This window comes from Lissotriton helveticus, chromosome 8 (genome assembly GCF_964261635.1).
Source record: "Lissotriton helveticus chromosome 8, aLisHel1.1, whole genome shotgun sequence".
NCBI classification, from domain to species: domain Eukaryota; kingdom Metazoa; phylum Chordata; class Amphibia; order Caudata; family Salamandridae; genus Lissotriton; species Lissotriton helveticus.
The window spans coordinates 431038163-431057964 of NC_136069.1; the positions used below are offsets into that span (position 1 = coordinate 431038163).

Sequence of the window (19802 nt, forward strand, 5' to 3'; positions counted from 1 at the left end):
TTAACATGATACAAAGAATCATTATATACCTTGCCTCGTCTTTTTAAATGATTTGACTTTGTCACAGGAGTTCCCTGTCATGGTTAAAATGCACTTTTGGGTATTTTTGATAGTGGTTGCACGGTGGTGATTTAACTACAGGTGTGGCTCCTTATGTGCATGTTGCACTTCGGTTTTTTGTTTCTTGCTTGGGTTTTGCACTTTCTTTTGACCTTATTTGTAAGTGTGAGTGCATGATATGCACTCAGAGGTTGCACTGACCCCATTCTGTTATTTGGAATGCTCACAATGGATGAAATTAATGAGATATCACTGCTCCATGCCAATGATGAAGGATGTCTGTATTTACTATACTTTTTCATTATGGATGGTATAATGTGTTTATTCGTAGCCCTGAGGAAGTCGGTGGTAACTAAGACGACTGCGATGAAACACGTGTTGGCTGTCGCATTCTTCTGGACCCGTTTGGATGCATATGAATGGAATATTCACTGAATAAAAAGAACAATTGAATAAAAGAACTCTGTATACTTTGAAATTACGGAGATGGAAGAGATGTTCATTGAATATTGGTGCTCATGAGTTTTTTACACTTAAAGCTAAATTAGATTCCTGACTCAGCTCAAGATCCTCTGCAAACCTCGAGCCCAAAATGAGCTGAACTTTCATGTTGCTTCTCCCTTCTGCCTCCCATGCCTCTGCTAGCTGTCTTGCAGTGTTGTACCACCTCCTCCCCTGTAGGGGCAGTTTAGAAGGTCATTCTTAAAGCACTATGAACAGTGCGTCCTTACCAAGATGCTCTGCTATTTGACGCCAGCCAGCCTCTGCTTTAGTTGTGAGCCCTTTTCCCCTCTGCAAAGAAAGACTTTCCTGTGAAGCTGAGAGGGTCAAGCACACGGATCAGCTGCAGAGAATGAAGGTTGTGCAGGTTACACATGTTTATGCAGCTCAGCCTTTAGATGCCATTTACAGCATCCAGGGTACCAGCATCGCTGTAGGCTTTTTGAAATACTGAAACTGTGCAGACGTAGGGACTATGAGTAAAGGGCAGACGGGAGGTGTACCTTGCTCTTGCTTCAATCAATTCATTGCAGTGCATGTAAATGACATGCAAGTGAACGCCTTCCTTTGCCAACAGAGCTGTACTTCGAACCTGTGACCTCACTGATAATGCTCAATGGACTGCTTTGTTTTTCTAATCTTTTTAAAGATGCCACTTAAATGTTGAGCAGCTCCTATTAATGGACTGTTTTTGTAAAGCAAAGAAAGTTAATGTTACGGGCATGAAATAAAGTGCTCTGTCTTTTCTTACCCTTCACATTGTGATTTTGTTCCAGAATGAATGGTCACATATTAAGGGGCTTATTACAATGTTGAGCGGACTTACGTCCACCGGACACCGTTGCGGAAACGGGACTGACCGACCTCCAGTCGGCAGTCCTGCCTACCTAATTATGATGCGACCACACATGGTGCGATCGCATACCTCCTGTTTCTCTATGGGACATTTTGTTACGGCTGTAAACCGAGAGATTGTGTTCATCCCTGCACCCAAGTCGGCCCCCAACCAGAGGACACAAACAGAAGGAGGCCCTACCAGGGCCCCAAAACACGCAAGGTCATGAACTCCATTCACTCAGGATCTCCGTTTGACCGGTGCCCACACCACGTATTCAACAAAGCAGACGCAGCCATCGCACCCCAAATACGGAAGGTCATGAACATCTCCTTCGAAACATTGACATTCCCGGAAAGCTGGAAGCACGCCGAAATCAACGCCCTCCTCAAGAAACCCAAAGCGGACCCCAAGGACCTCAAGAACTTCCAGCCCATCTCCCTGCTCCCGTTCCCGGCAAAGGTCATCGAGAAAATCGTCAACATGCAACTGGCCCGTCACCTCGAAGACAACAACATCTTGGACCCGTCCCAGTCCGGATTCAGACGAAACCACAGCACCGAGACAGACCCATCGCCGCCACAGACGACATCAGGCGCCAACTAGACAACGGCGAAACATCAGCCATCATCCTCCTGGACCTGTCAGCCGCCTTCGACACGGTCTGCCATCGCACTCTAAAGACACGCCTCCTAGAAGCCGGAATCCAAGAGAAGGCTCTTGACTGGACCACCTCCTTCCTCTCAGGCAGAACCCAGAGTGTCCGCCTCCCACCCTTCCGATCCGAAGCCACCGACATCATCTGCGGCGTCCCCCAGGGCTCATCCCTCAGGCCAATGCTGTTCAATGTCTACATGGCCCCCCTCGCACAAGTGGCCCACCATCCCGACCTCAACATCATCTCCTACGCTGATGACACCCAGCTCATCCTCTCCCTCACCAAGGACCCACACACCGCCAAAAACAACCTCCACGAGAGAATGAAGGCCGTCGCCGATTGGATGAGGAGCAGCCGTCTGAAGCTGAACTCGGACAAGACGGAGGTCCTCATCCTCTGACCCACCCCTCAGCCTGGGACGACTCCTGGTGGCCGACCACACTGGGAACAGCACCAACACCCACCGACCATGCACGCAATCTAGGATTCATCGACTCCTCCCACTCCATGTATAAGCAGGTCAACGCCGTCTCCTGCTCCTGCTACAACACCCTCCACATGCTCCGCAGGATCTACAAGTAGATCCTGACCGAAACAAGAAGAATGGCGACACAGGCCCTCGTCAGCAGCAGACTGGATTACGGCAACGCACTCTACGCAGGAATCCCAGCCAAACACCTATGACGACTACAACGTGTATAAAACGCCTCCGCCCGACTGATCATCAACGTCCCCCGCCGCAGCCTCATCACCCTCCACCTGAGAGACCTACACTGGCTCCCCGTTGACAAGAGGATCACCTTCAAGCTCCTCACCCACACACACAAAGCACTCCACAATGCCGGACCAGCCTATCTGAACAGCAGACTCAGCTTCCACACCCCCACCTGCCAGCTCCGCTCCACCAGCCTCGCCCTCGCCGCTGTCCCCCGCATCCAACGAATGACCTCCGGCAGCAGATCCTTCTCCTACCTTGCCGCCAGGACCTGGAACACCCTCCCTACCAGCATACGGCAGACCCAAGACCTACTCGCCTTCAGAAGACTCCTCAAGACCTGGCTCTTCAAGCAGTAGCAGCACCCCCACCCGCCTCCCCTCAGCGCCTTGGGACCCTCATGGGTAAGTAGCGCGCTTTACAAGTACTGTGATTGATTGATTGATTTCCGACAGGCTTTCCATGTCGGAAAGCCCAGCATACAAAGACTGTCGGAAACCGTGCATCGGAATCAGGACGGCGTAAAACTATGTCCATATGGATTACGGTCCTGCTTCCGACCGGCCGACGGGTTCCTTGAGCCCGTTGGAATGCAGCCGGAATGACCGGGCTGAAAGCTTAAAAGTTGCAGCAGACTCACTTTACTCTTGCAGTATTCAGTGTGGCATCACAAAAAAATTGCATGAGTACTGTGAAATTACTTCAAGATTGATGTGAGACAAAAAAAAACAAAGTTGGGTGGGTGTCTTTTGCTATTGTTTGGCCATCTGGGATGGTTGGGTGCAGGGCCTTATCAGAGGACAGGTCCTGCATCCAACCCCACGCCCTACACTGCTGAATGCCATGCATTACAAGGGTTGGTCACCCACATGGGGTTGGATGCCCCACACCACACTGCACACAGTCAAAGGGTGAAGCCCGTGTGTGATGTGGGTTTGGCACCAGCGGGTCTGACCCAACTCCCCACTGTGCCCAGCCAAAGGCTGTGCACAACAGGGGGTATGTGATAGATAAATATTATAATAAAATCGTACTTTATGTTAATAAAATCCTAGAAATTCACTGAAAAAAACAAAAGTGAAAGTGATGTTATATTTAGATACAGTAATACCTTACTTTACATTAAACAAAACTGTATACATTAGCCAGAAAAAAAGCTACGATTAAAGTGAAGTTACAGTTAGGTGGCAATGTGTGTTAAAATACCATTGTGCAAGCCCAGCAATTAAAATGATAGAGTAAATTAAGGGCAGCAAGTATTTATTTGCAATGAGAGGAATCATATATGTCCCCCAAAGCAACATCAGTGGGGAGAGGAAAATAGGGTATGTGGCTGTCCACATTACATTAGTCCCATTAATTAATTTAATTGAAAACCCAAAACAAAACCAGAAAAAAAACAGGGAGAAAAGAAAGGTGCATACAAAAATAGCTGATTGATCACATTAAAACCAAAATACTTTCTTGGTAAAAAAAAAAGGATGCGCTTTTCCGAGTACAGAGTGCTAGCTTTTTTGTTATCTGTCTGCACAGTGCCATGTAAATATAATTTTCAATAAAAAATTACTGAAATAAAAAAAAATATTAAAAAAACAGTACTTTTCTTGTTTTGCCTCCTATCACCTGCCCCAAAGCTGGTTTACGGTAGTCATGTATTTAGGGGTGGACCAGAATGTAGAAAGTAGAAGTTGCTCCAATTTGCCAATTAACCAACGTACTTACGTACCTTGCCCACCAAGATTGCTGTTGATCACCTTCCAATGCCCACATAGACCACTTCAGTGACTTACCAACCCCAGAAACCTGACAGGTAGCAATCCCTGTTTTAGGACAAACTAACAAGTACATCTCGATTTACCTCATTTACAATAGGAGAAGAACCATCAGGACCATGGCCAAGGTATATATTTATTTTACATTTCCATACAATTTGGAAAGCAAGTGTGTTTTACATTGTAGCATCTGTCTGCATCCACTTTCTGTTGAAAGCAGGAACACTGTTGCACGGAGGGCAGTGTGACTTCCCAAAAGGAGTTGGTTCAGGTTCCTGTCTGGTTACTGACAGCGTTGCTAAGAGCCCGAGATGGGCTATAAACACCCTTGAACCGTGGCCACTGTTAAGTGAGGAATAGATTTGTGCAAGATGCTTGGAGGAGGTAGAACGGTGGAAGCGGAGCCCAGACTTACTACAGAGCAGAAGGCGGCGCATTGGGGGGGGGGGGGCAAACAGGCAGCATGAGGCGTTGGAGTGAAGTGATTGGTTCCGGTTTACACTATAAAGATCACTGGCCCTGATAGTGAAAGTCACCCGCTCCAAATAACTCATAATCACAGAGATTGTCTCCGGGAGAGAGATGGACGACAGGCGTGCAGTAGACACTAGCTGCAATCACAAGCTGTAAAAGTGTCACCCATGCACGGGTTTCATGCAACATTACTTTGTAGAGGAGAAAACAAAGTTGCACTCATTCATTAAGGAGACCGCTCTTGTCTCAGCCTGTCATCCTAAGTTTGATTAAATACACCAAGGTTTTTCTAAACACAGCCTGTCTCAAGGTTACTGGAATACCACTGTACCCCTTGTGGGATGACAGAGAGCGATGACATGTTTGGGTTCATTTTCTTCTTCAGAACAAAGAGCTTGTCTGGGATGAGTGGGATGGGGGGTGGGGGGTGGGAGATTCACCGGGCACATTACCCTACAACCAAACTTCTCAAGCAATTCTCAATGCACTTATATTGCAAAACATTGTGATTAACTGAACTAACCGGGTGATTACTCGGTTTGTGTTGTGAATAGTTATTATAGTACCAAACAGACTCCTGTGCTTACCGGGTCGCAATTCACACCCTCTTCGCCCCTTTCTTTCCCACAACATTACAATAAACCATCAGTCAATTCCCATGATTATAAAATAGTCGTGTTCCTTTTACATCACATATATTTACCAACGTGGTTGGGGGAGGGGAGTCAGTGGGTCGCGTATTTCAGTGCCACAAGGCTGGCACACCTTCCCAAAGCTGGTCCGTTAAAACACGCGCCTTTCTTCCACAAGCCCTGACAGAAAGACCCACAAGTCGGCAAATGGGAAGCCATGTGTCCCACGCTGAGCTTTTGTTTTCAGTGATTAGCAGTCCCTGCCCCCTTGGCACTGGGACCGCAGGAGCCGGCCACGCACGTGTGTGCCAACAGGGTAGTCCGGCTGTCAAAATGAGAGCCCGCCTCGGTGACACACAGGACGAAACTTTCCTGCTGCCTGCGTCCGGGGCAGGCCGTGCATGGGGTGGAATGGACAGAGGGGGCTTCTGCAAGCCGCGGCGGGCTGCTTCAGTGGGAGCCCTCTCACAGATGCTGCGAGAGAAGGATGATGGACACAGCCGCCACCGCTGCATCCAGGGACGGATGGAGATGTAAGAATCACACAGACCTACCTGCTGCAGGAGCCCGGTCCGGCGCCCTCTGCCGCTGCTCCGGAGCAGGAGCGGAGGAAGGAGGCAGCGCCCTCTCGCTGCCCGGGGTCCGCTCAGCACAGCCCGGCAGGGCTAAGACAGAGAAGGAGGCTCCTGGAAGCGTTTCCCTGAGCCCGGGGAATGCAGCAGCTACATCCACGACCAGCAGCGCGGGGCGGGCAGCGCCTGCTCGCGGTCCCTGGTCCACGCCTGCCGGGTGCTCCACAGCTCACCTCCCGATCCCCAGCGCGCGCCGCCGCCGCGAGACGCGACGCTGAGATGTGCAGCGAGTGAGAGCTGCCGCAGTGCTAAGGCAGAGCCGCTCCGCCTGCACGCGACACGCAGCGGAGGCTGCTGCTGGCGGCGCGCGGTACCTGCTGGATGCGCTGCTGTCTGCCGGAGCCCAAGAGCGGCAACTTTATTACTCGAAGCCCGTGAAAGACTTTATGAGTTTTGGCGCCGTGGTTTCGCCTCCAGATGAACATAGGTGGTGGGCACAGTATAAGGCATACCCACAGCTAACTCGTGGTCGGTGTCACTCACGGGCAGCTAAATGTCGGTGGAGCCCTCCATTATCGATGTATGAGGGTGCCCGTCACTACATTTCAGTGGCAGCCTCGCTTTCTGCAAATACCGATCCCATAGTACTGAAAAACATGAAAACAAGTTAACACGGTATGAGAAATAGTAAAACGAGAATAATTACTAGTACAATGTGAGCACATGCGACACTGAAAATAAGCAGAACTGCTTGGCCCTGTGCCTGCAGCTGAGCTCTCTACAGCACTGGGTGGCACACAGGAGCTCGGGTCCCCCTTCAGCTGAAAGAGATGAAACGCTCTATTCAGCCACAGGCCTTAGCCTGTTTGACTCCGAAAACTATCATGAATAGTAAAAAAAAAAACATTGGTAAATGCATTACCAATGTGATTAATGATAAGCTGTTTTTTGGTTGTAAGTTGTAGTTTGCCAAGTAGTTCTTCAATATAAGTTACGGTAAATCTGTTAAAGTGCCACTGCTGCACCATGCCAGTTAATTGCACTTGTGACCAGTCTTGGATTGGTAAGATGGGCAATCAGGCATCAGTCATTGGGCCTCTGGCGGAGGCCAGTTGGTGGGCCGTGTTTTGGGCCTCCACTCCTGATGCACAGCATGAAAGGCTAATACAGCCTTGACAAAACATGACCCCCATGCAGCTGAAGTCACGACAGCGGGGTAATGTAACAGGCAGAATGATAATAGGCTGCTTGGACTGTCACAGTATGAGGTCTGACTGCCTATGTCCCAGTGTGACAGAGGCCTCACCGAGCTGCGGATGGGAAGCCATTCACACTTACTTTTCAGGGGCCTGCAGCTGGGGAGAGGACTGGAGCATGGAGAGGTGGGGGTTTGTGAGGCCCAGCGAGGAAGCGCCTCAGTTTTTGATAATTCTATGCTTCCAAAGTATATTTTTTTCTTTGGAATGTTAACGCCTTAACGGCGGCCGCGATTTTGCAGGAGTGCGGCACTTCCGCAAAACAGGCGGGGCCCCGTCGGACTGGGGAGGTAGTGCTGCCGTCGGCCAATGGCCGACGGCAGCACGGAATGAGTTAATTAGGTAATAGTAAAGTAAATTGATACTTGTATAGCGCACTACTCACCCGCAAGGGTCTCAAGGCGCTTGTACGAATGCCCCACTAAGCCCCATGGACCCACCGCGCCGTCACGTCATCACTGAAATAAAAATAAAAATATAGCATGATCGCGCTACCCGCCGGCCGGGAATCCGGGAGACACCCGACTTTTCCGGAGTGCGCAGGGGGGGTGGGGGGGCTGGGCCTGCTGCAGCTTGAGTGACAGTCCACTCAGCTGCAGCAGTACTGCGCAAGTGAATGTTTGGGCACAAGCTATCCCGAGCATGCGCAGATAGTTTCCTGCTGAAGTCTCCCTTAGAGAGAGGACCAGGGGGCGGGCCGCAGCCCCCGGGGTTATAAAGGGCGACTGGGCGAGCAGTCATGGTGCCCCCCTAGCCAATCCTGGCGCTGCATGCAGCGCCAGGATTGGCTGGTCCAGTGGTCCATGTGCAGGCCAATCATTGTGTGACTTTGCGCCATCCGCTACCGTAACATACATTAAGTACATATGTCACACTGTGACACAGTGTGGATCATGAAATAATTTCCCTAGCGGCAAGTGCCCCTTTGCACAAAAGATATGAAGACATACGTCAGCAGTACTTTCTCCTATCTCGGCATGAATTCGTGCAGAAATCTTTTTTGAAAATGTACTCTTTAAGACGAATTCCTAAAATCCAGTCCAAGGGAAGGTTCCCTACATGGCTCTGCAAGTGTGCACCTCCTACTCTGAATAACCCAAAATGTGAGCCTCTGGTATTTTTGACCCGTTTTTGGCCTTGACGCGCACAGCAACCATGATCATGTTTAGGGCTGCTATTGTAATCCAGAACGGTCGGGTCCAGAGTAGCACACCATGTGCACTTTCCATTTCAAGCGTGGCCACTGTCTGCTCACTGGATGTCCATAAGTTGACAATTGCTGCAGTGCTGAATTGTAAGCCTTTTTTCTGCTACTGGTTGGGGGCAAGTGGTTCATGCCTGTGTCTGTTAAGTCTTTGACAACGAGGTACTTGGTTGCTTCGAGCGTGCCTGGGTACCACATCTGCTTACGGGGCAGCATGTGCATAGCAGGATGTATTGAGATTGTGTGTGTGTGTGTGTAGGTGGGGGAGGGGGAGGGGAGGGGGGTTCGCTTCTGCCTCCCAAGCAGCATCAGACGCTGCCCTCTTCAGTGACTATCAGCGCATTACAAAATGGTGTCGAATAAATACATGTTTTAAAAACAATTAATATTAATCATGTATCATTGGTGCTGGAGTACAAGGTTCGAGACTGGTATTGAACACTGACAAGCTGTGTGCAAGTTATATGGTCATAAAAATACATCAATGATGGAAGCAGGGTGGGTGCATTAATGATTGTTGGGTGGATGGATGGATGGGTGGATGGGTGGATGGATGCATGCATGATGGGTGGATGGATGGGTGGATGCATGAATGAATGATGTATGGATGCAGGATGGGTGGATGGATGGGTGGATGCATGAATGATGTATGGATGCATGCATGATGGGTGGATGCATGATGGGTGGGTGGGTGGATGGGTGGGTGGGTGGGTGGATGGATGGGTGGGTGGATGGATGGATGGGTGTATGGATGGGTGGATGCATGAATGAATGATGGATGCAGGATGGATGCAGGATGGGTGGAGGGATGGGTGGATGCATGAATGAATGATGGATGCAGGATGGATGGATGGGTGGTTTCATGAATGAATGATGGATGCAGGATGGATGGATGGATGGATGGGTGGATGCATGAATGAATAATGGATGCAGGATGGATGCAGGATGGGTGGATGGATGGTTGGGTGGATGCATGAATGAATGATGGATGCAGGATGGATGCAGGATGGGTGGATGGATGGGTGGATGGATGGATGGGTGGATCCATGAATGAATGATGGATGCAGGATGGATGCAGGATGGGTGGATGGATGGATGGATGGGTGGATGCATGAATGAATGATGTATGGATGCAGGGTGGGTGGGTGGATGGATGGGTGGGTGGATGGATGGGTGGATGGATGGGTGGATGCATGAATGAATGATGGATGCAGGATGGATGCAGGATGGGTGGATGGATGGGTGGATGGATGGGTGGATGCATGAATGAATGATGGATGCTGGATGGATGCAGGATGCGTGGATGGATGGGTGGATGCATGAATGAATGATGGATGCAGGATGGATGCAGGATGGGTGGATGGATGGGTGGATGGATGGGTGGATGCATGAATGAATGATGGATGCAGGATGGATGCAGGATGGGTGGATGGATGGATGGGTGGATGCATGAATGAATGATGGATGGATGGATGGATGGGTGGATGCATGAATGAATGATGGATGCATGATGGATGCAGGATGGGTGCATGGATAGATGGGTGGATGCATGAATGAATGATGTATGGATGCAGGATGGGTGGATGGATGGATGGATGGATGGATGCATGCATGAATGATGTATGGATGGATGCAAGGTGGTTCGGGCACGCTCGCTGCACTCGCTCGCTGCGGTGCATTATGCAAATTAGTTTACGCCGCACCACTTTCAAATGTCACCAGCCGCCTCTGCTGTGGAACCCATCCTGGCTTTTCCTGTGAGGTGTCCACTCCTGGGCAAGGTGGAGGCCAGGCATCCTTAGCATTGTGGGGGCCATTGTGGAGATTAAGCAAGCTATTGCCCAGAGTTGCAGAGTGGGACTCCATGTTTGGAATAGGCACCGAGGCGAGAATTATCAGGTCTGTGGAATTTTTGAGCCCAAGACCCGCCGAGGCAGGGAATTGAACCCTGGTTGCTACACTTCTCCACCGAGGTACTGGCTCTATAAGCGTTAAAATACTTTTATTACTGCAAATGTTTCTCATCATTTAGCTCCATTAACTAACTAAGCAGTGTCTTATCAAAGGTTGCAATCTACGAATGTGGGCCACTTTTTTGGGGCTTCCCAGGCCGAATTGTGTCCACTATCCAACTTGCTTATGACTGCCTTTTGCAAAAACAACAGTTGATGGACAGAATGCAGAACCATGTCATATATTCACCCCAGTACAGAGATCTGGCCCTAAATCCATCATTTTTTTGCTCACCACCCCACCCCAGTTCAGACATGGCCATATGCAAATCAGCCTTGACCCTGTGCCTTATGGGAACAGTCCAGCCCGATCTGCCAAGCAATGTCTTCTTTGGACCGAAAACAAGCATCGTGGGACCGGTTTCAGGCTAACAGCGATCTTCAGCCAGACTAGCTTGAATCCAGTGGCAAAGTGAGCAAGGGACCCACGTCTGGGCATACGCTGACAAATTAGGATGAACAAAGCAAACACAAGTGTAGTATTACAATATTGCAATATTTGATGTTTAGAGGGGTTCCTAGAGCTTTGGGCCCCAGTTTCACTGCACCTGCTGCATCATTGAAATCATGACACTAGTGCCTGCTAGTTAACTGCACTTGTGACTGCCCGTTTAGTAGTAAAGCGTAGCAATATTCTGCATTTAGTGGATTCCCTAGAGCTTTTGGCCCCAGAACTACTACATCTGCTGCCCCATTTAAATCATGACCCTGTTGTATGCAAAGTAACTGCCCTTGTGACTGCCAGTTTAGTAATAAAATATAGCAATTTTATGTGTTTAATGGGGTGCTTAGAGCTTTTGGTCCTGGTGTCACTTCACTTGCTGCACCATTGAAATCATGTCCCTAGTGCTTGCTAGATAACTGCACTTATGATTGGCGGTTTAGTTGTAAAATATAGCTGTATTAGGTGTTAAGAGGAGTTCAGATATTTTTGGGGCCCAGTGCCACTGCACCTGCTGCACCAGTCAACTAATGGCCCTGTTCTCTGTAAAATAACTGCACTTGTTACTGCCTGTTTAGTAGTAAAATATAGCTATATTTGGTGTTTAGTGGAGTTATGACAACTTTTGTCCCAGGTGCCACTGCACCTGCTGCACTATTTAAATAAAGCCCCTTTCAACTGCAAGGAAACTGCAATTGTGAATCCCTGTAATGTGGTAAAATATAGCAATATTAGGTGTTTAGAGGAGTTCTTACAACTTTTGGGCCTGGTACCACTGCACCTGCTGCACCATTCACATCATGATACTGTTCATAGAAAAAAGGAAGGTGCACTCCAATAAAGTCAGTTGCGCGAAAAGATTTTTTTAAAAATCTTCTCTTTATTCATTCTTTTCATAAAAGCGGCACAGCCAATGCGTTTTGTTCCCTTTGTGCCACGGGAACTTCGTCAGGGCTCAAGTAAAGAGCACCTTGTTGGAGGTGATCTTAGTTGGATAGATCTGAATCTTCACTATAATTGGACACCAGATTCGAAAAGTTCTTAGTGTTCACGTTCTTGAACTAATCACAAGGTCAGCAACGGCGATTGTTCCAGCAGCAATAATCTGGATTTAGTGGGGTCCCTCGAACTTCTAGCCTTGGTGTCATTGCACCATTCAAATCAAGACCCTTTTAACTACAATTATTACTGCCTGTTTAGTAGTCAAATATAGCAATATTATGTGTTTGTAGGAGTTCTGACACATTTTGGGCCAGGTGCTACTGCACCTGCTGCACCATTGAAATCATGAATGTTGTCTGCAAGGTAACTGCACTTATGACTGGCTGTTTAGTAGTAAAGTAGAGCATAGCTCTTGTATATTAACTTTATTTTTAACATGCAATGTTTATTACAACATTTAGAATTTGATCATAATGACCAAATAGATTACGTTGAAAAAATCAATCCGATAATGGCCGCAAAGAAAGGTTCTGAGGTGTGAAAAGGAAGTGCCACAAACTTTCTAAGGCTAAAAAATCTGCCTTACACAACTAAGTAATAAAAAGCAAGCATTCCAGCATACTGTTAGATGCTGTATGCCTTCTCCGTGGGAAAAGATCTTATCTTGACAATGAATGGAGCTTAACTCCTTGTATGCTCATGACGGTTCCCGGCCGTCATGCGTCACAGTGGGCTTGTGCGCACGACGGCCGGGAAACGTCCTAATCCGGCCTGCCGTTTATTTCTCCCGCACTGCACGGGAAATAAAACCGCGTCCAAGCGATTAAACAGAGTGAACGACTTTTAACCCTTTCGCTGCGGCGGCAATTCTACCGCAGCGCTAAGCGGCGGGTGGGGCGCGCGGCGCTCCGACGCTGGTGATGGAACCGCTCCGTCACACCCCTCTGGTGGGCTGTGCTTGAGATGGAGTGGTTCCGTCACGGCCCCGCCTGCTCAATAGAACGCGCCACGCAGGCGCGGCGAGCGGGCCGTCATGGAACCGCTCGGTCACCAGCACAGCCCACCTGAGGGGCGTGACGGAGCGGTTCCGTCAGCAGCGTGGGAGGGGTTAATAGAAGTATCGTAAATGTGTGCAGCCAGAGGAAGTTAACAAAAACTAAGCTCCAGACAAAAGTGAATGAACACAGTAATTCAGCAATAGGAACTGATAAGGGCCCCCTTTTAAGATACATTAAATACAAGAGATTTCACAAGCACAGCACAAGCAATGTGCAGGCGAAACCTAAAAATCTCCAAATAAATTGTATTTAATTCATTCAGTTTAGAGGTTAATATCTTATCTACTGTAAAACTTTGTTTGTCCTATGAACCCCACCAATGACTCAGTTGTTTATCTCAGACAGTTTTTTAAATATGCTGTCACGTCCCACCATCTATTTAACATTTCTTTCTAAAAGACAATCAGAAAACTTTTTATAGGCAAGCACCCGAGAACTATTTGTGTGAAAAAATGTGTAGCCCAGAGTGTACCACAGTTTACCAAAGCTGTGACAGGGTTATGGGATATCTTTCGATCTCTTACATTTCTCTAGACTTAAATGTAATATGAAAGTAGGGTCACCATTTCTCTCCAGGTCATCATGCAGTACTGGACTTTTGCGTGATAGCCTAATGGACTGTGGGTTTTGTAGTCTTGTTAACTTCCCTTGAACTAATTAAACTAACACACCTGAAACCAATGATATGTAGTTGAAAAGTTCATGACAATTCTAAGACTATTTTGGTCCACGGGTGATGCATCGAAAAAACTTACAGCACAGGTATGATGCGTGGAAATCCGGGATGCAGCGGCAATTGATGCGGCGCGTGCCGCTGTGTCGGTTTCTTCAGCCGTGATCCCTCGATGCAACGGTTCTTGCAGCGGCGATAGGTGCTGCTTTGGTTTCAGCAGCGGTGCGTGATGAGTGCAGATTCTTCTCGCACAGCGGTGCTGCGTCGGAAAAACAGCCTCAAGAAGAACGGTCCATCAATTTCTTCAGTTCTTCTTTTCTTCCAGCTCCCAAACAGCAGGAAACCTTCCAGATGCCCAGAACTGGAACAGGCACCTCCTGGCAGGTCAGAACTCTTAGCAAGAGAGTTCAGGGGAGCTGGGGTTGAAGTCTTGGTGTCCCTGAGTCTTCAGAACCAGAGGCTAGTGCACATACAGGCCCTTGATGATTTTTTTCAAGCATGCTCAAAGCAAAGTTCCAGTCTTTTTCCTCTCCTTGGCAGAAACAGCAACTGCAGGCCAACCCCACACAGCACACAGCAAAGGGGCAGTACTCATCCTCACGGCTCCACAGCTCTACTTGGCAAAGGTTCCTCTTGAGCCCAGAAGTAATCTAAAGTTCTGGGGATTTAGGTCTAATACTTTTACCCCAAAATGTCTTTGTTCTCTTTGTGCAAGGGTCTTTGAGCCCAGTCCAAACCAGTTCTGTCCTCACTGGTGCAGTATGACCACAGGGAGGGGAGACAGCATTGTGCAAGGGAGACAGGCCATATTCAGGTGCAAGGAAATCTCTAACTACTCTAAATTCAGCCAGTCTATTGAGCCCAGCTCTGAGTCATCCAGGAAGGGCCAGCCACACCTCACCCCCACAGTGGCTGTCTACAGTGAATACACATCCCCAGCCCCTGTCACTCTAAAACCAGACAGTCAATACACAAACAGGCAGAGGCACATAGAATGGTTAAACAAGAAAATGGCTACTTTCTAAAAGTGGCATGTTCAAACACACAATTTAAAAACCATCTTTACTAAAATTCTGAGTTCAGAGAGCCTAAACTTTCTTTCTTCAGCTTTTCCCAATGGGAAGTTATACTTGTAAGATGTTACAAAGCAGATAGCCTTTCAATAGTGAAAAATGAAACTGGTAGTTTTTCACTATCAAGACATGCCACACACACCAGTGCATGTCCTACCTTTCACATAAACTGCACCCTGCCCATGGGGGTACCTTGGGCCTACCAAAGGGGTGCCTTACATGTAAGAAAAGGGAAATTTAGAGCCTGGCAAGTGGGTGCACTTATACAAAACAGAAAACCTCGTCAGGCCCCCAAACAAGATGCACAGCCATATCAATAAGTGAATCCAGTCATAAACTTGTTTATCATTTTTTATTCTTCCTTTTTTCAACTTTTTAAATAAAAATGTCTCCAAAGTTTCCATGTGATATACTTTTTCATTTTGTGTTAACATGACCTATCCAGGCTTTAAAAGCAGCGTAGGAGATTCAAAAGTTCCTCCATTTGTCACAGCGCGTAAAGTCTCTACACAATGCATTTCAGGATAATTCCGTTCCTCAGGGGTAACGTGACTTCTACCATGATTTAGAAACACCGATGGGGCCACCTTCAGACATTGGTTTAAAGGATGATCAATGAAATGGGATGGAAACTGTTGGCTGTGAAAACTGTGAGAATGATATTTGGGCATTTTGTTAAATCGTGGTAGAAGTCACGTCACCCCTGAGGAAGGAAAAAGAAAATTTGATAAAAAGAATTGAAAAAAGGAAGAATAAAAAATGATAAACAGGTTTATGACTAGATTCAGTCATTGATATGGCTGTGCATCTTGTTTGAGGGCCTGACAAAGCTCTCTGGTTTGTATACTTTTCAAACGCGCATGGACGAAGCGCGCATCAGGTTGGCATGCCGAAAAACCTTTGAACATCATCTACAGTGAATAGAACTTTATTGAGTGCAGCCTACACTCTTTGGTTTGTAATGAAGTGGGTGCACTTGCCAGGTCAACATGGCAGTTTAAAACTGCGCACACACTGCAGTGGAAGGTCTGACATACCTTTTCAGGGCTACTCATGTGGGTGGCACAATCAGGGCTGCAGACCCACTAGTAGCATTTGACTTGAAGGGCCTGGCACACTTAGTGCATTTTACTAGGGGCTTATCAGTAAATCAAATATGCCAATCATGGATAACCAATCATGTTCACAATTTACACAGAGAGCATATGCACTTTAGCACTGATTAGCAGTTGTAAAGTGCCCAAAGTCCTAAAACCAACAACATGTCTGGAAAAAATAAAGGGAAGAAGCAAAAAGTTTGGTGATAACCCTGCAAAAAAGGCCAAATCCAACAAGGATGCAAACTGTCAGGGTGTGGCGTGCACCCAAGTGTAATGGCAGCCTGATACGTGAGGTCCGGACACCATCGGCAGCCATCGCCCATCCAACATGAGCAATAGGCATGTTTTTAGGTTGAAAAGAGGTCGGAACACCTCCCGCATCCATCCTGCACCCCATGCATCTTTAATAACTAACCAAAAAACTGCCTGAACTCCCGGCAGGCAGTGTACGCTTAACGCACAGTGATTTCAAAATGGCAGCCGTTTTCAGTACTCCAGTGAGACGGTCTCTCTGACAAACTAACCAGCCGCCTGACAAGAGGTACATGCGTGAGTGCTTTGGGTCGGCACTCCCATGTTGCACACCAATAAAGCTATGGACAACGAACATCTAACCGAACGGTAATGTAGTTTCTCAACACTACTTGAGGTGGGTCATAGAGGTCATGCTTCCTCATGCTCTACCGAACCTTCGCTTCTGTGCACCGGCATTTCCTGCATCGTTACTCGCCCAAGCTGCCTCATACACTTCTGCACACTCCTGCCTGAGGCTGCCTCTCTCCCAGTGCTCTCCCTTTCTGCATATATAAAGTGACCGCAGTAGACTATGACGTGTATCCAGCTTTGATGCACCCCCGATGGCATGCAGGCGAATTACCATTAGATGGGTACCATACATTTCTTTGGCACCACCTCAGGTTATCATGTCCATTTGGGTTACAGTGTCTATAAAGACTTGAAGATCTCAGGGAGCAGTGAAGGTCGTCGGCTTTCCCTTGAACAGGATACAGAATCTGGATGAGCCCACAAAGGAGAAGGAATGGATCGATCTCATAGATCACTGCCCAGGCCTAGTTATGTTATATTAGTGCAGAAAACTTATACAATGTCTCCACTATTTCCATTCTCGGTGCAACATACTATAACTGAGTGTTCCACTTAGGCCTACCTTTCCCTCCAGCCTGGCGATTCGGTATATGTCCACATAAACACAAGAAAGGCTGTGCTACAATCTCCAATAGTAAGTACCCTATCAAATCGTTCTCATCATGAGCACTGTTGTTAAATGTCAAGGTTTAGGGACATGGATCCACTCCATTCACTGAAAATGAGTTTAATAGAACACCAGTGCACCTCCAAGATAGTCACTTTAATCCTTTCGCTATTTATAGTGTTTTACTGTTAGTCCCTATCCTTGGTCAGAAACCACTTCCAAAGACCAAACGGTGTAGAAAATTCAAGCTTTTATTTTTCAAACGTTATGATCCACAGTCAACGCGCGTTTCGCCCCCTTCGGGCTTTCTCAAGACTTTTTATGGTATCATCTCAAATGTCAATTCCTGCATCAATGTGAGGTTTGTAAAACCCACTCTTTTATCTTTATCCAGCTAATCCTAACCGAACAATCGTGATATTATTACACAATCTCTTTATTCATTTCAGACACGTAGTGTAGCAAGTCTGTCTTCCCAGTAACAATATTATTGTGGAGCCATGATAAGTTCCCAATTAACCTCAGCGTTCACAGAAGTCCGTACTGAACACCGTCCCTGCAATCCGGCGGCATCGAAACGCGTGGATCATAACGTTTGAAAAATAAAAGCTTGAATTTTCTACACCGTTTGGTCTTTGGAAGTGGTTTCTGACCAAGGATATGGACTAACAGTAAAACGCTATAAATAGCGAAAGAATTAAAGTGACTATCTTGGAGGTGCACTGGTGTTCTATTAACCTTGTGTTGACCTACAGCCTGAATTGAGGTTTGGACAGGTGGTGACTCTTTGATGCCCTAGGTGGATGTGCATCCAACGCCAAAGTGGCACTCCATATTGCGCATTGTATATGTAATTGAATTGATTTTTTTGACTCATGAGAACTAATGTTGATGTGCGGGTCAAAATAGCAAATCCACCATCCTTGTGTAACTGAAAATGAGTTGATCCTCCTAGAGTTGACCGCTCTCCAGCTGCTGTTCCAAGGCCTCGGCCTATTTCCGAAGTGTCTAATGACTCTACCTCTAATGCAGCCTCTTCGCTTTCTGGTGGGTTAAAGTCTCCATGCTCTTACTACCCAAGTTATGTTTTTTCCGCCATACAACACTTTGATTATCATTCTTTAGAATGAAAGAGGGGTAAATGGGCAGTTTCAAATACCTCTAGGTTGTTCTATACTCTGTATGAAATAAGAAGGAATGCAGATATTTTGAAAGAAATTGGGGGTCTGTGCTATTGCAGGGACTGAATGCTGCACTCACCTTCCCAGCACCTTCCTTAGCATACATGAACAGATAGATAACATTAAGGAGAGCATGAAGAAACTACACAAGAAGAAAGCAGGTTTGCCTTGAGTCATAACGGTATATTGGTGTGGCTACGGGACGTTTTTGGCCCTTGGGGTATAAAGATATTTTAATCCATTGTTGGTATTATCTTAATTGTGTTTGCCATTTACAGTGCTATTAGAATAATCCTGTGCATCATTCAGAGCTCTTGCAAAAATAAATGCAACACCAATACTTTTTTGATTGCTTCTTCACAGGAACAAAGTGGGCTGTAATAACATATCTAGATTCTGTTTAAATTATGTTCATATATTCCTATGAAATGCAGTGCTTAATTTATCAAATAATACGTACCACGGCTCTCGTCAAGAGGCCACTGCAATGTGCAACACATTGCCCCTGCCATGCAACCGATGGCAGTTACAACACAACTACTAACCATCACACTCCTACAAGTGTGACAATTTGGACTATTCCAGGGCCCCCGCAGCTATAAGAATGGCTTATGGGGCAGGTAACAGTAATTTTTTATGTATTTTGAATGAATAATTAACTGTTGTTGTGGTCATCTCTAAATTAGTCTGCGCCGCATTCTGGCGGACTGTCGCGAGCTCTGGTGTTGACAAATAAGTGCTGGTGCCGAGCACCAGATACCACCAGCTCAAATTAAGCACTAAGAAGTGCCATATTAGGAACCACTTATAAAGTTATGAATGTATTAACTAGTAATCACATATAGATGTTGTCTTATTTTGATTAAGCTTCCTGTGACATTGAACTGTTTGCAAGACTTTTTACAGCCTTAACAGTCCCAGAAGACAGAGGGCCCACTTCACAAATGTAATTTAAAAGAAAATCCTAACTTTACGTCTTTCAGTATTCACAAAGGTAATCCTAACTTTACTACTCCTAAATGCCCTTTGTCAATATCGAAAGTCGTAAAGTTAGGACTTTGTCTCAGTTAAACTGAATTTTTGGTCTTAAGTTAACCAAAACTTAAGTTTAACTGAGAAAAATGCTAACTTTACGACTTTCCGTATTCAAAAAGGCATTTAGGAGTAGGAAAGTTAGAGATCCTGACTTTACTGTTCCTAAATGCCCTTTGTGGATACCGGAAGTCGTGGACTTGGGATTTTGTCTTGGATTACTTTTGTGAGTCGAGCCCATAGTGTTAGTGTTGTAATTTGCACATTTTCTATGAGCATAACCTCCAATTCAAACTGACAAGGGAAGCAGGATTTTGTGAGAATAATGCGGCCAGTATTGAAAAAATGAATATTATCTTCTCATCTAGGCCGTTCTGTGCTTCCTTGTGGGGGATAA

General features: G+C 46.8%; 1 protein-coding gene across 6 annotated transcripts in view; it reads right to left on the reverse strand.

The window, feature by feature from the left end:
- ENOX1 (ecto-NOX disulfide-thiol exchanger 1) overlaps window positions 1-6510 on the reverse strand; it is a 2394477-nt gene extending 2387967 nt beyond the window's left edge. For all 6 annotated transcript variants that reach the window (XM_078657297.1, XM_078657294.1, XM_078657296.1 and 3 more), the window contains exon 1: window positions 6202-6510. The gene's annotated coding sequence lies outside the window, so the exon portion shown is untranslated. The remainder of the gene's footprint in view (window positions 1-6201) is intronic.
- Window positions 6511-19802: the final 13292 nt, after the last annotated feature.